At 34.6% G+C, this 12,640-nt stretch overlaps 1 protein-coding gene across 2 annotated transcripts in view; it reads right to left on the bottom strand.

The window, feature by feature from the left end:
• The window catches only part of tafa3a (TAFA chemokine like family member 3a), a 113,453-nt gene extending 101,439 nt beyond the window's left edge, over window positions 1-12,014 (bottom strand). The window contains exon 1 of one of the 2 annotated variants that reach the window (XM_081380266.1): window positions 11,934-12,014. The gene's annotated coding sequence lies outside the window, so the exon portion shown is untranslated. Of the gene's footprint in view, window positions 1-5,317; window positions 5,738-11,933 lie in introns of those variants that run through there. The other variant, XM_081380268.1, reaches the window with a different exon arrangement.
• Window positions 12,015-12,640: the final 626 nt, after the last annotated feature.

The raw sequence follows: 12,640 nt of genomic DNA on the forward strand, positions 1-12,640 counted from the left end.
AGAAAAAAAAGCCGCAGCTGCCCTTTGGTCTGTCTGTCAGCAATTCCCACAAATAACACGGCACAATAAAATCATCGCCCAACAGGCCCACAGGCGTTTTCAAAAGGCTGCTGACGGCGATCTATAAAGCACAGTAATGGGTCACTTGTCATGGGGCGTGAAAGGGAAGATCTACGGCGGCTCTCCGGTCGCTCTCCTGGGAGCGCAATTAATCAAGGGCGAATAGTATCAGCATGCAACAAAAGCCGTAAGGTTATTACAGCCGCTGTTCTGCTGGATGAAATGCGATGATAGCGCTAATTGCAAAAAACAGCTGACCGCACACGAGACGCGGAAAGCAAGATGAAGGGCAGATGAAAAGGATGGAGACAAAAGGAGGGGATGTAAAAGGAGGAGAAGTTGTGAAGAGAGTTGGTGAAGTCAGGGCCCGGCCCGGCTGACAAGATAAGCAGGGGTGTTCGCTTACATTTCTGCCGCTCTGCTCTTGTTTTACGGCATGGTTCATTTTCATTTTGACACTTAGGATTTCATTACAGGCTATAAGCGAATCAGCTATGGGTCTTGATTACTAACACTCTGGCTGCATCCGGAATCACATTCTCTCTTGAGTGGGTACTTATTTAGAATAATTATTTCACGACCGCTAAAAACGAATGTTCCATACAGAATGAATGTGTAAATGTAATCTGGACTTACTACTTTCGCCATGTTGTCATTATCATGTGACATACCAGTCGCTTCACCATCATTCACAAATCCTCTCTCCATTTTTACCTGATGTTGGATCAGTTTTTTAAAGTTGTAAACGTTTGTAATGACACATTTGTATAATAAAAAAGGAAGAGCAGTAGTTAATTGTCTCTAATTGGACTGACTAGCCTAAATGCAAAAACAAGCCCTAGAAATGAATAAAAGAACACATGCAGTATTATACAGACACTTCATATTTAATGGTATTTGATGATTTTAATATTCCATTTAATAGATTAAAGGAAACACTTTTTGTTATGCTGGTTGAAACTCTCTTCCACGTCCTGAGAGAAATCAATAATAGAAGTGGTTTAAATATAAAAAATGTGCATATGTCTTCATTGGAAGACTTCAAAACCAAAACATTTTCATCCAATCATTGCATTCAGACAGAATGTCTTACCCGCCTGTCAACCTATGTATGCTTTACCTGCTCATCATCAGTATGTTCCTTTATGAGGCTATGCAGAGTTGTAGACAGACAGTCACGAGTGCAGTTCCTTCTGAACCAAAACTACGAGCTTATGCTGCGCTCACGCCATGTAGTAATTATGGCATTAAAGAGATGGCATCCTGTGACGTTTAACTCTGAGCTGTTGCATTTCAATGGCAACACTTTAAACGGCAAAATGAATCTGCAGCAGTCAGCTGATAAGTCAGAGCTCTTCAAGTTGTTTATGTTCATTATTATTGTAATGTTATGTGCTTTGAGATATGAGGTAGTTGTATTCTCCCTGCTGTACACGTTCATGTTTTGGAGGAGGAGGATAGCTAGCTTGCTATTGCTAGCCTCTCTGAAATTGCCTACCCTTTAACCTTTCAAGAAAACATTTGTAATTGCTTGGTAAAAGGTGTTTTTGTGTATGTTTGGGCTGGGTTTTCGTTGCATTTACACTGTTTTGACCAGCAGGTGTCACTAGCCTGTGGTGTTTCAAGGGCTTTGAAACAGTGAATCAAAGCAATGGTTTAATTGATTCAGAGTATTAAAAAGCTTTGTTACTCCAATCACTACTGAAACCAAAGGTAGCTGCTACTTAATCAGTGATTTAACAGACAGTGTAGTTTATTTGATGACACCTCTTAAAGGACTTTGGACCCCACTGACTTTCATTGTATGATTAGATTATATTCTTTTGTGTTCTGCATAAGAAGAAAACCATGAGGGTGAGTAAATGATGAAAACTTTCATTTTTGAGTGAAAATTTTCATCCCTGTAAAGGGACTATGTGTAGCTTTTTAGGTATTTTATTATCTAAAATCAATATTTTTATTCATAAATATGCCCTCAATGGTGTACAAATACCTATGCCAATGATCAGACTAATCCTCGTAAACGAAGAATTTATTATCTTTATATACATGGGACGGGTAGGTCCACGGAGGCTTCCATGTAGTCCCGCCATCTTGAAAAACTATAATAGCAGAGAGGGGCAAAAAGTACTAGGCCAACGCGTTTTCGTTCAGAACCAGCGTCTGAAGCCAGCAGAAGCGGAGGCGCAGAGCAGTGAGAGGCGCTTGTCACTGCCCCGGCAAGTTTAAAAGGATGCACTGCACGGTTATTTGTACACGGTTCATTCATACATTTGCTACGTCACAGGATAAGGAGTCCTCGTCGTCGAAAAAGTCCAAAATAGACCGTAAAAGGAAACGTGACTGGAGATTACAAAAACAAGGGTTAATGTCGGGATAGCTAATGCAGGAGAAAGCTTTCAAAAGAGACCCTGAAGTTGCCTGCTTTCTTCTCGACAGGTAAGTCAATGTTACGGTCTTAATTACAAGCTTTTTTTTTCATTGCTTGGTTGTGTACTTTATTATATAGACAGTAGAACATTTATAGTTAAAAGTTAAATAGGCTCTTTGATGAATAGCAGCTATTGAGTAAAGTAACGTTAGAGAAGGCTCTGATGATGATGATGATGATGATATCTAACAATGCATGTACTTCAAAAAATATAACGAGTACAGAAGGCATTACTACTAATTACCATAGTTAATGTTTTTCACAGTCAGTAATTGATAACTGAAATATTCTTTTTTTCGTTGTTTCAAGTTTCAGTTTGTTTTAAATAACAAACCTGTTCACCCGAAGTGCTATTATAAGACATCCTGGCATAGCTTTTTGGTACATAATGGCTACCGTAGATGCAACGCGCATTTGAAAAAGTGAGGCGCTGGAGAGCATTATTCGTTGGAATGCAAAATACAATCTCACCACTAGATGGGAGAAATTCCTACACCCAGTCCCTTTAAGTGGGAGTCGTGGGTGTGTCAGTTAAAGAATCATGTGGAAGCGAAATGTTGGCTGCGTCTGAAAGCTTAGGCATAATGACTTGTTGCCTCGCTGCCCTATCAGGCAATGACTCTTCACAAAACGTATACAGCATAACGGTTTAATGATCTACAACAAATTAGAAAGAGCTTTGGTGATAACAAAGCAATTACTTAGTTATTCCAATAGTAAGTTTTCGTTGGAAATGAAAAAGTTGGTCACACAAACTGACCACCACCTGCAACTTTCAGGCTCCAGATTTATTTTTTCGCTCAACTATCATGGAATCGAGCACGCGGGGTTGTGGGAGACCATAGGCAGTGCATGATACATCTCTGCTGCCTTCAAAAATGAATCAGATGAAAGTATCTCAGGATGTTCAGACAGAATGTGGCACCAACATTGGATTCGGACGTGCCTCGTTGCCTTCTCTGTATCCGGCCTGCAGAGACAGCATTTTTCAGCTTTCAGACACAGCCGCTGTACTATTTACGCATTTTGTGCAAAAGGCATGCCAGAAAACACTACTAGTTCGTGAGGAACGTTCATGGCAAAACTTAATTTCTCATCATTCTCTGTCGGCAGCATATGAATAATAAAATACACAGATAAATGCAACCTTTGCTGTTCACTTTGTTGCAATAGCACTTTCTAAAAGCCTTTCTTTGTCAGGATGTGAAAAGAGCTGAAGTTATATGAAAGTGCTTAACTGTGTCCATTTACTTCCAAACAATATCACTTAAATGAACCAAATCACTTGTGAATCATGATGCATCAAATCACATATCAGAATTACGACTTCAGAACTCGAAAATTCTCAGAAGGCTTTGAATTCTGATGATCAATGTAAATGAGCTTTAGACAACCAAGTGAATATTTAATAACCGCAATGCAAGCTGAAAAATGGCATTCAGAAATTAATTTACAGTACTTTCAACCGCTCCGTCAGATGCCATTTTTATTCTTTGAACCAACTGTACAGATTTATGGAATCATTGTTAGTGAAGTAGACACACATATATGTAATAATCACTTTAAAAACCACTAGATGGAGCAATTTCAGTAAATATGAATATAAACTATATAAACAATTGCTGCGTTTCAAATGAATAAATTCTGAAGGGCACTTCGGAGTGAGAACAATCATGGCCAGCATATTGAAGTGCTTAAAACTGGCCACTTCAATGGGAACCTTCAGAGTGAAGGGTTTCGAAGGGAACTACTGATGGACACTTCGCTCCCATGATTCTTTGAGCAGGCAAGCAGCGTGCACAATTGTGCGACCACTGCGCCTCCAAGATGACGCAGAAGTGCATTCCAAGGAACAGTTTTTTTTGTCCCCTATACACCTGTCTTCCCTTCGAAGCATTTCACTTCAGTAGTGTGACATACTTCTGGGGAAAACCCCATAACCCATGCAGTCACAGTACCTTACACATTTGTAGGTAACACTGAAAGTGCACAAACTGTAAAATAAAGTGCAACCAAAAAAAGTGTAGGGAGGGACCATAGACTGTAAAAAATAGGGAGGGACTTAATTTTGGGATTGGATTGGATTGGATTTGAAGTTAAGGAACGTCAGCCAAACATGGATTGTTTCCTACAGTCCTGCCTGATAATGATAAGGCAGCATTTTGAAGATTTCGAACACAGTCATTGAATTTTTTTGCAAAGGTGCACCTGTACTGTGGCCTGCAGCACAGATGCTGACTGACTATAATCCTTGTTCAGTAATTATGGGTTATGTGACATTGATCTGCAAGCCCAACAACAATCAGCAATGGTTCAGATCCAAACAAGCCATTTAACTCTCAAACACACCAGCACAGAAGATCTGGCATCGGTCGGCTGGGTGTTCCTCATGTGTTCCATATGTCCAACTTTAGTGGTCACCATCATCTCTCTATTATTAACTACCCAATCCATCGACATCACATCATCATCAGCTCTGGTATTCTCACTACCATTACCATCTTCATATCACCAGCTCAATGTCATTTATTAATCAAAATTCCACACAGTTATGAAATAAATACATAGTAAATCTGGATCACTACACTTTAAATCAGGAATAGCTGTCAATTATGTTCATGTGTGTGTGTGTGTGTGGTTGTATTGTTTTTGTTATTTTTTTAATTTGGAACTAAAATTATAACAATATATTAAAATGAAATAAATAAACAATTATTATAAAATCTCATACCATTTCCAACATCCTTTATGCTCCGTCAGTAACTCAGACGTACAACGCATTTTTCTTATTTCAAAGCTAATTTCTAATAACAATCTAGGACTTACCTGTCGTTGAGCCGTCAATAAAAGTGAAGGGATAATAACGGTCTCATTTGCTCTTCATTGTCAGAAGTAAAACCCCAGCAGTGCCAAAGACTGATAATTTCCCTTTGCGCAAAAACGATCCCGAGAAAAGCATCACCTACAGATTCAAACAAGAATGCAAATCAAATTAAAACGATTCCTGCGCCAGTTCAGAAAGTCTCAAATGAGTCCTTCAAACTCCCACTCTCCAAAGTTCCTTCAGATTCGTATGAACTTTGCGCGCTGGAACGGATCTGAATAAGCATGGATGATGAGACATTTAGTTGCAGTTATTATAACGAAGGGTTCAAATATCCATTCTAGGTTTCTCATGTGGTTGTGAAGTGAGGGCTTTGGGCTGCTGCAGTCATGCGTTCAGGATGGCTGCTCGCTGTGTTGTGTGGAGAGGGATGGTGAGGTGCTCGACTCGCCTCTCAAGTGTTCAGCACTTCAAGCATCCGGAGGAACCCATGGGAGAGGGTTCTGTGCGCGCCCGGCGCTGTGGAGAAATGGCGCCCCCTGGTGGCTACTGAGTACCGAGTCGTTACACGTGATAAATGAATGCCATTGCTATTAGATTGCAAAATATCAGACCCATTGACATCTGTACGGAAGCCAGTTTCCGCCACATATGACACTTTTATGTCATCATTTTGGCATTTTAATTAAAACTATGTTTTTTTTAAGTCATAATTTTGACTTGACATCTCATACATTTTACTTAATGTGTCAATTTTTACTTTTTATGTTTTTTCCCTTTATGTGGTGGACATGGGCTTCCATACATACAGGCGTATCTTTTCATAATCATTTATTTGAATAATTTCATAATTTAAAAAAGATATTTCTTGAAGATATCGAACTTTTGAGATAAAATGATGAAATTGTGACATACTAAAACATAAGAGATCAAAAAAATCGAAATTGACATACTAAGTCATCATTATTACTTTTATATCATAATTATGACTTTTTGTCATAATTTACTTTGTGTGTATAATTATTACTTTTATGTAATAATGTCCACATTTTATTAATGATTATGACTTTTTAATTCATAATTTTGACTTTTTAATGTCATTATTATGATTTAAGTCATAAGTTAGATTTTTCTTCTCATAAGTATGACTTAGTGTGCCCTAGTTTCAACTTTTTATGTCTTAATTTTAGTCTTAATTGTTCCCCCTTATGTGGAGGAAATGTGCTTCCATACATTTGCTTACAGGCATATATTTTCATAATAATACTTATGATAAATATTGAATATTAACACATTTTATAAGAACTTGTGTATCTTAGAGCTACAATTTTGCCTAACTCAAAAGAAATATTATCATTGAAATTTTTCAAATAAAAACAAGCATATTCATTTTTAAAAACTCTAGCATAATTTGTTTGCAGATGTAACTTTATTTGAGATTTTTTAAATGCAAAGAAATTAAGTTTATTTAAAATTCAAAATACTTTTGGAATCAAAAGTAGGGGAATACAGATCAAAACACATGTTAATGAACCCCAAATTGCACAGAACTTTGATAAACTAATCACTTATTTAATTTGTTCAGTCAATTCCAACATGATTTCCTCTGAGAAGCGAGTTTGATATTGCATGAATGATTCTGCTTTGCAAAGATGGCCGCACTTTTCTCAGCTGCCTCACAAAATGAAATGCATGTTTTTGCTCCGAATATGGCCTCTACTGTTATTCTCTATTAGATCTCACTCATAAAATGGTTCCATATGGTAATTCCAGTACTATTATGACTTCATCAGATTGCTCTGGCTTCCCACTTCCATAAGAAGCAGATGGGAAGAATAATCAATGAGGTCAGTGATTGCTTTGGCTCAGGAAAGATGCACAGTACATTAGTGTTCACCTTTAATGGCCATACACTCTACTAGCATCATAAACAAAACCCTCCCGCTGATGGCTCGTGCCTGCACAAACCGATCAATGCTTTTTGCTGTTATTGTTGCCTTTTGTACGGTTGGTCCATTTTGAGAACTTTTACAAATATAAATTTTTAAAACAGATAAATAAATCAAGATATCAGGTCATCTAATGACCCAAATGCAACATGAAGTCAGTATCAAGGTTCTCACAAAAACATTAAAATGAAAAGACAAAGTATATATTCTGCCTAAAAGAAATAAAGCCTATTTATGACCATGAAGATTAATGACACTATTTTCATGACAACACATTGTCATTACCATAATGAGTCTATTTGCAATTTCCATTATTCTTAAAGGTGATTCCTTATTGGAATACAACAGATTATTTTTTTTTTTATTATTATCTAGAGGAGCTAAAATTAGCAATAATACCATAATGTTGAAATACTTCACAGTTAATTAACTAAAATGATATATATTTCACATAACAGAATTTTTTTGCATTACGGTAATGAGAATTGGGTAGAGCCTTATCATGTAAGAAACTTTATGGTCCAATTGACTTCATTTTACATTTTATAGTGAAATATAGCAAGACATGTTCTTGACAGTGGTCATTCTTAATTATTATTTACATCTACTTAAATTACACTATAAAAAATCTGTTTTGATTTTAGTAAACAAAACTTAATTTACTGTGTTTATCCAATTAATTTGTCCAATGAGTCCAAATTACCATAACTATATATGTGTGTGTGTGTGTATGTATATATGTATATATGTATATATATATATACATATATATATATATATATATATATATATGTATATATGTATATATATATATATATATATATATATATATATATATATATATATATATATATATATATATATATATATATATATATACATATACATATACATATATATATATATATATATACATATATATATATATATATATATATATATAATACACAGTGTAGCAGTACAACAATAAGATCATGTTTAAGTGGATGGATGGATGGATGGATGGATGGATGGATAATTTTTTTTTTTTTTTTTTTTGCATTACAGTAATGAGAATGGTGGGGGGGTGTTAAGGAGGAATGTGTTATATACTGTAGGCTATATACTGTCATAATAAAAAATATGGTCCTAAAATAGACCTCTTTTCACATTTTATAGTGACAAGTTCTTGACAGTTTTCTTGATTCACCTATAAATAAATGAACATGTTAGCCATGTAAAGTGATGGTGTGATTTAGAAAACTACTAACATTTGCAGCTCTTATGCTCAGATGAACAGCTGATTTTTTGGTGCCATATGAAATTAACAAGCAAAACTGATCCAAGACTAGTAACAGAAACACAATATTCCCGTCCTCAGCTGTGGTGTTGTAGCACATAGAAGATGAGGAACATGAAGGATCTGAATTGTGGAGTAATCTGTCCTCATTATCATGATGGATGTGTGTCTGTGGGACTGCGTTATATAACCTTTGCTCTGAAGGTGCTTCATCTTCGCTGGCCGTGTAATATTCCCAAAGAATTGCTGGCAGTGCATGCATCAAAACAAAATTGAAGCAGGACGCCACTATATCCAGGTTGGAACACATGACATGATTGTGAAATAACAGCTGTGATGTAATGACATGCCCTTGGGTCATTTGCACAAACTCTGAATTCTAACGGGTTAGTGAAAGACACATGAGAACTAAGTGACAAGTGGCTCACATCTGCGTTATGCTGAGGATAAGGACTGCTCACATTTGTCCTTATTTGGAGCCAGCACTTTTGGTGCATATCTCATTTAGTCATTCGCTTAAGGGTGAAACTCAAGCCTCGGAGATAGATAGAGTGTTATATGTTTCCTGAGATTCCTTTGTTTCAGGGCCAAAAAGTCCATCACACTGTGTGGAGACGCAAGGGCATGAAGCAATTGTGACTGTGAGTGGAAGGCTGACTGGGACACAATAGTGTTTTTGTGTGTGTGGAAATACATAGAGCAAGGTTTAAGGCCAAGGTGTCATTTCATATAACTCTAACCTTCACTGAAACACGTAATTTTTGCTCAAATCTAGCGAGAATTTGATACGTTTAATAAATTATTATCGAACATAAAATATATAGAAAAGTAGATACATTTACAACGTTTATTGTAAAAAAATCAATATTTTTATTTTATTTTATTCAAATATTCAAATAAGAGTTAATATAGGCTACTCAAAACAAATTTAGGACAAAATTGTTGCTAATTTCTGGAGTATTATTTGATACATTTGATTAACTATTATTGAAATAGTTATCAAAATATATATAGAAAGAAAAGCAGATTTTAAATGTATTTTTGTTTATTGTAGAAAGTCAATATCTTTTTATTTTTTATTATATAATTTTATTTTATTTTGTAATCACACAACCCTGAGTTTGAAATTGTATTTATACATATCATAAATTAAATTAAATGAAAACAGGCATGCCATAAACTTTATAGAAAATAAACAGAAAATAAGAGTTCATACTCAAAACATATTTAGGCCTACATTTTTGAGAATTATTTGATACGTTTGATAAACTCTTGCTGAACATAAAATATATATAGTGTCGCAAGAAAAGTAGTTTTACATTTATTTTGTTTAATTGTTGATAATCAATATATATTTATTGATCATATATATAATTTTATTTTATGTTTTATTTTATTTTGCAATCACACAACCATGAGTTTAAAATTATTTATACATATTCTAAATGAAAATAAATGAAAACAGGCATGCCATAATCTTATATTATATTATAAACATATAAAATACAATTTAAAAAAGAGTTCATATACTCAAAACATATTTAGACTGAAATTTAAGATTTGAGTATTTGAATTGCATATAAAACTTCCATCCATTTGGATTACAGTTTTATTATAAACAAACTAATAAACTTAATGTGATGCATATTTCAGTCATAAATGAAACGGGTAAGATTTCTGTAGTAGTACTAATAAACTGAATTTATTTTCAATACAAAATAACCAGGTTTATTTATCATCAATAAATCCATGCATTTTAACTAAATGAATATTGCTTGTTCCACAGCTATCCAGAACTGAACCATGTTCATACTTTTTAACTGAATAAAATTAACAGATTCATACTGATTGCTCTAAGCAATTTAAATAAATACATTATTTAAATGAAATCAAATAGATTCAAAGTTAACAATAAACTATGCATGATTTTTGAGTGTAGAAATATTACCTGTTTATTATCGGTTTTCATTTATGCATGACTGATAAATATGCAACACATTAAGTTTAATAGTTTGTTATGTTAAAACCCAACATGAGGGTTTGGAGAATAGATGGATGGAGTTCATAAAATATTAGGTTTGACCTCCTAAGATGTGGTAGAAGAAATATTTCTGAAACATATGCGCACCTTGCTAAAAACAACAACAACTTTGTTAAAAAAATTCAATAAAAAAAACTCACTTCCAGGAAGACTAAAGTGTATTTCAGTCTAACAGGGTACAGCTATTCATTGAGTCAAATAAGATTGCTCAAACAAAACCATGTTCTTCATTTGAACTCTCTGTGAATGTGATGAATGCAGCTTGTCTTGAGCTTTAAAACAAAATTAAAGTGTAATGTGGAGGAAGAGAGAGAGAACAGGGAACTAATGGTTTCGGGGGAAAGTAGCTGTGAATCAATAATTCAATATGAGTTCCTGTTATTGCCAACATGATGCAACAGGTTCACAACACACAGTCATGGAGAGTTATGTACACATAACTGTGTGTTCATTTACACTTTAATCAATAGACTCTCCCAATATAACCTGTTATCTGCAGCTGGTCATACAATGGTTGATCCAGTACCTTGCATTTCCTGTGGAAAATCAAATAGAAATATTTCAGCTATGCTATGGGGGACTTGCAATTTCAAGTGAGAGCCAGTAGATGTCAGTCTTTAGCTTAGAATGAGAAAGAGTCCTGGAAAACTTTAGTGATTCATGAGTGAGTGAAAGATTTTATCTACCGTTTTCTTTTGTTTTTATAATAGAAAATGTTCAAGATTCAAGATTCAAGAACTTTATTTGCCATTTGTGCTTGCACACATAGGAACTCTTGTGCGGTTATTGCTCAAGAGTCAAGTCAGTTTAAAAAGACACACAAGGAAGACATAAATCTATCTATAAAACATATACATTGAAAATTGCACAAAACCCATTAAAAAGTGTACATTTGCATTGTGAAATTACACAAGTATGTTGCATATTGCACAAGCCCCAGAGACAACATAATATAATACAATATGATATATTATACTACAAAGTTGCGTTATAAATAAATAAATAAATAAATAAAATAAAATTGTAGAATCGATCTTCGATTGTAGAATTTTAAAATCTACCATTTCAGTGTAAATGTCATTAAAGTTGCTGCCTTAAATTTTTAAGTACTATCAACTTGGATGTTTAAGTCATTTCAACTTAAATTACATTAAGGTATAGCGGAGGTTTTTCCCTAATTTTAGAAAAGAACCGCCATCTCCACTTTTTGAAAAAATGCACATCAACACTCTACCTGCTCCCGAGAGGGTACGCCTATAAAACGTGTGCACGAAAGAGCATGCACGAGCTAATCATAGCTAACATTAACTTTTACTAGCAGTGATTTTAAATAGCATGACAAACTTTACCTGTCAAGTAGAAACTTCGCGACTGAGGCATCAGTGGGAAGCCCAACCTGTGTTTTGAGCGCACGCCATCGTGTGAATCGTGTGCACGAGCACGTACGACGGCCTTACGTAAACATATCACCAGAATGATTGACACTTAGGAGGACCAATAGTCTTGATGATCCACCCGGAAAAAGAAAATCCTCCGCTATACCTTTAAACTGACTTAAAAAAAAAATGTTGAATCTGGAATAACTTATAAAAGTTAAAAATGGCTTAACTTATTTTGGTGAGTTAACGCAATGTAAAACACATGTTGTCAACTTATTGATCATATAATTTTTTACAGTGTACTGTGATAAGTTCATTTGAAAATGTTATAAAGAAGGAAAAGTAGGAAAAGTCAGCATCTCTCACAATAAATATATTAGCATACAGTACAGGTCAAAAGTTTGGAAACATTACTATTTTTAATGTTTTTGAAAAAAGTCTCTTATGTTTGGTAACTACATTCATTAACATGAACTATTAATGAACTGCACTTCTACAGCATTTATTAATCTTTGTTAATTTCATCATTTACTAACATAATTAAAATCAAAAGTTGTATTTGGTAACATTAGTTAATGCACAGTGAAGTAACGAACAAACAATTAAAAAAACATTAACAAATACAGTTACAATTGCTCGTGGTTCATGTTAATACACGTTAAGAAATTCAACATTTT

Source organism: Scardinius erythrophthalmus (genome assembly GCF_964197995.2).
Source record: "Scardinius erythrophthalmus genome assembly, chromosome: 12".
In the NCBI taxonomy this organism is placed as follows: domain Eukaryota; kingdom Metazoa; phylum Chordata; class Actinopteri; order Cypriniformes; family Leuciscidae; genus Scardinius; species Scardinius erythrophthalmus.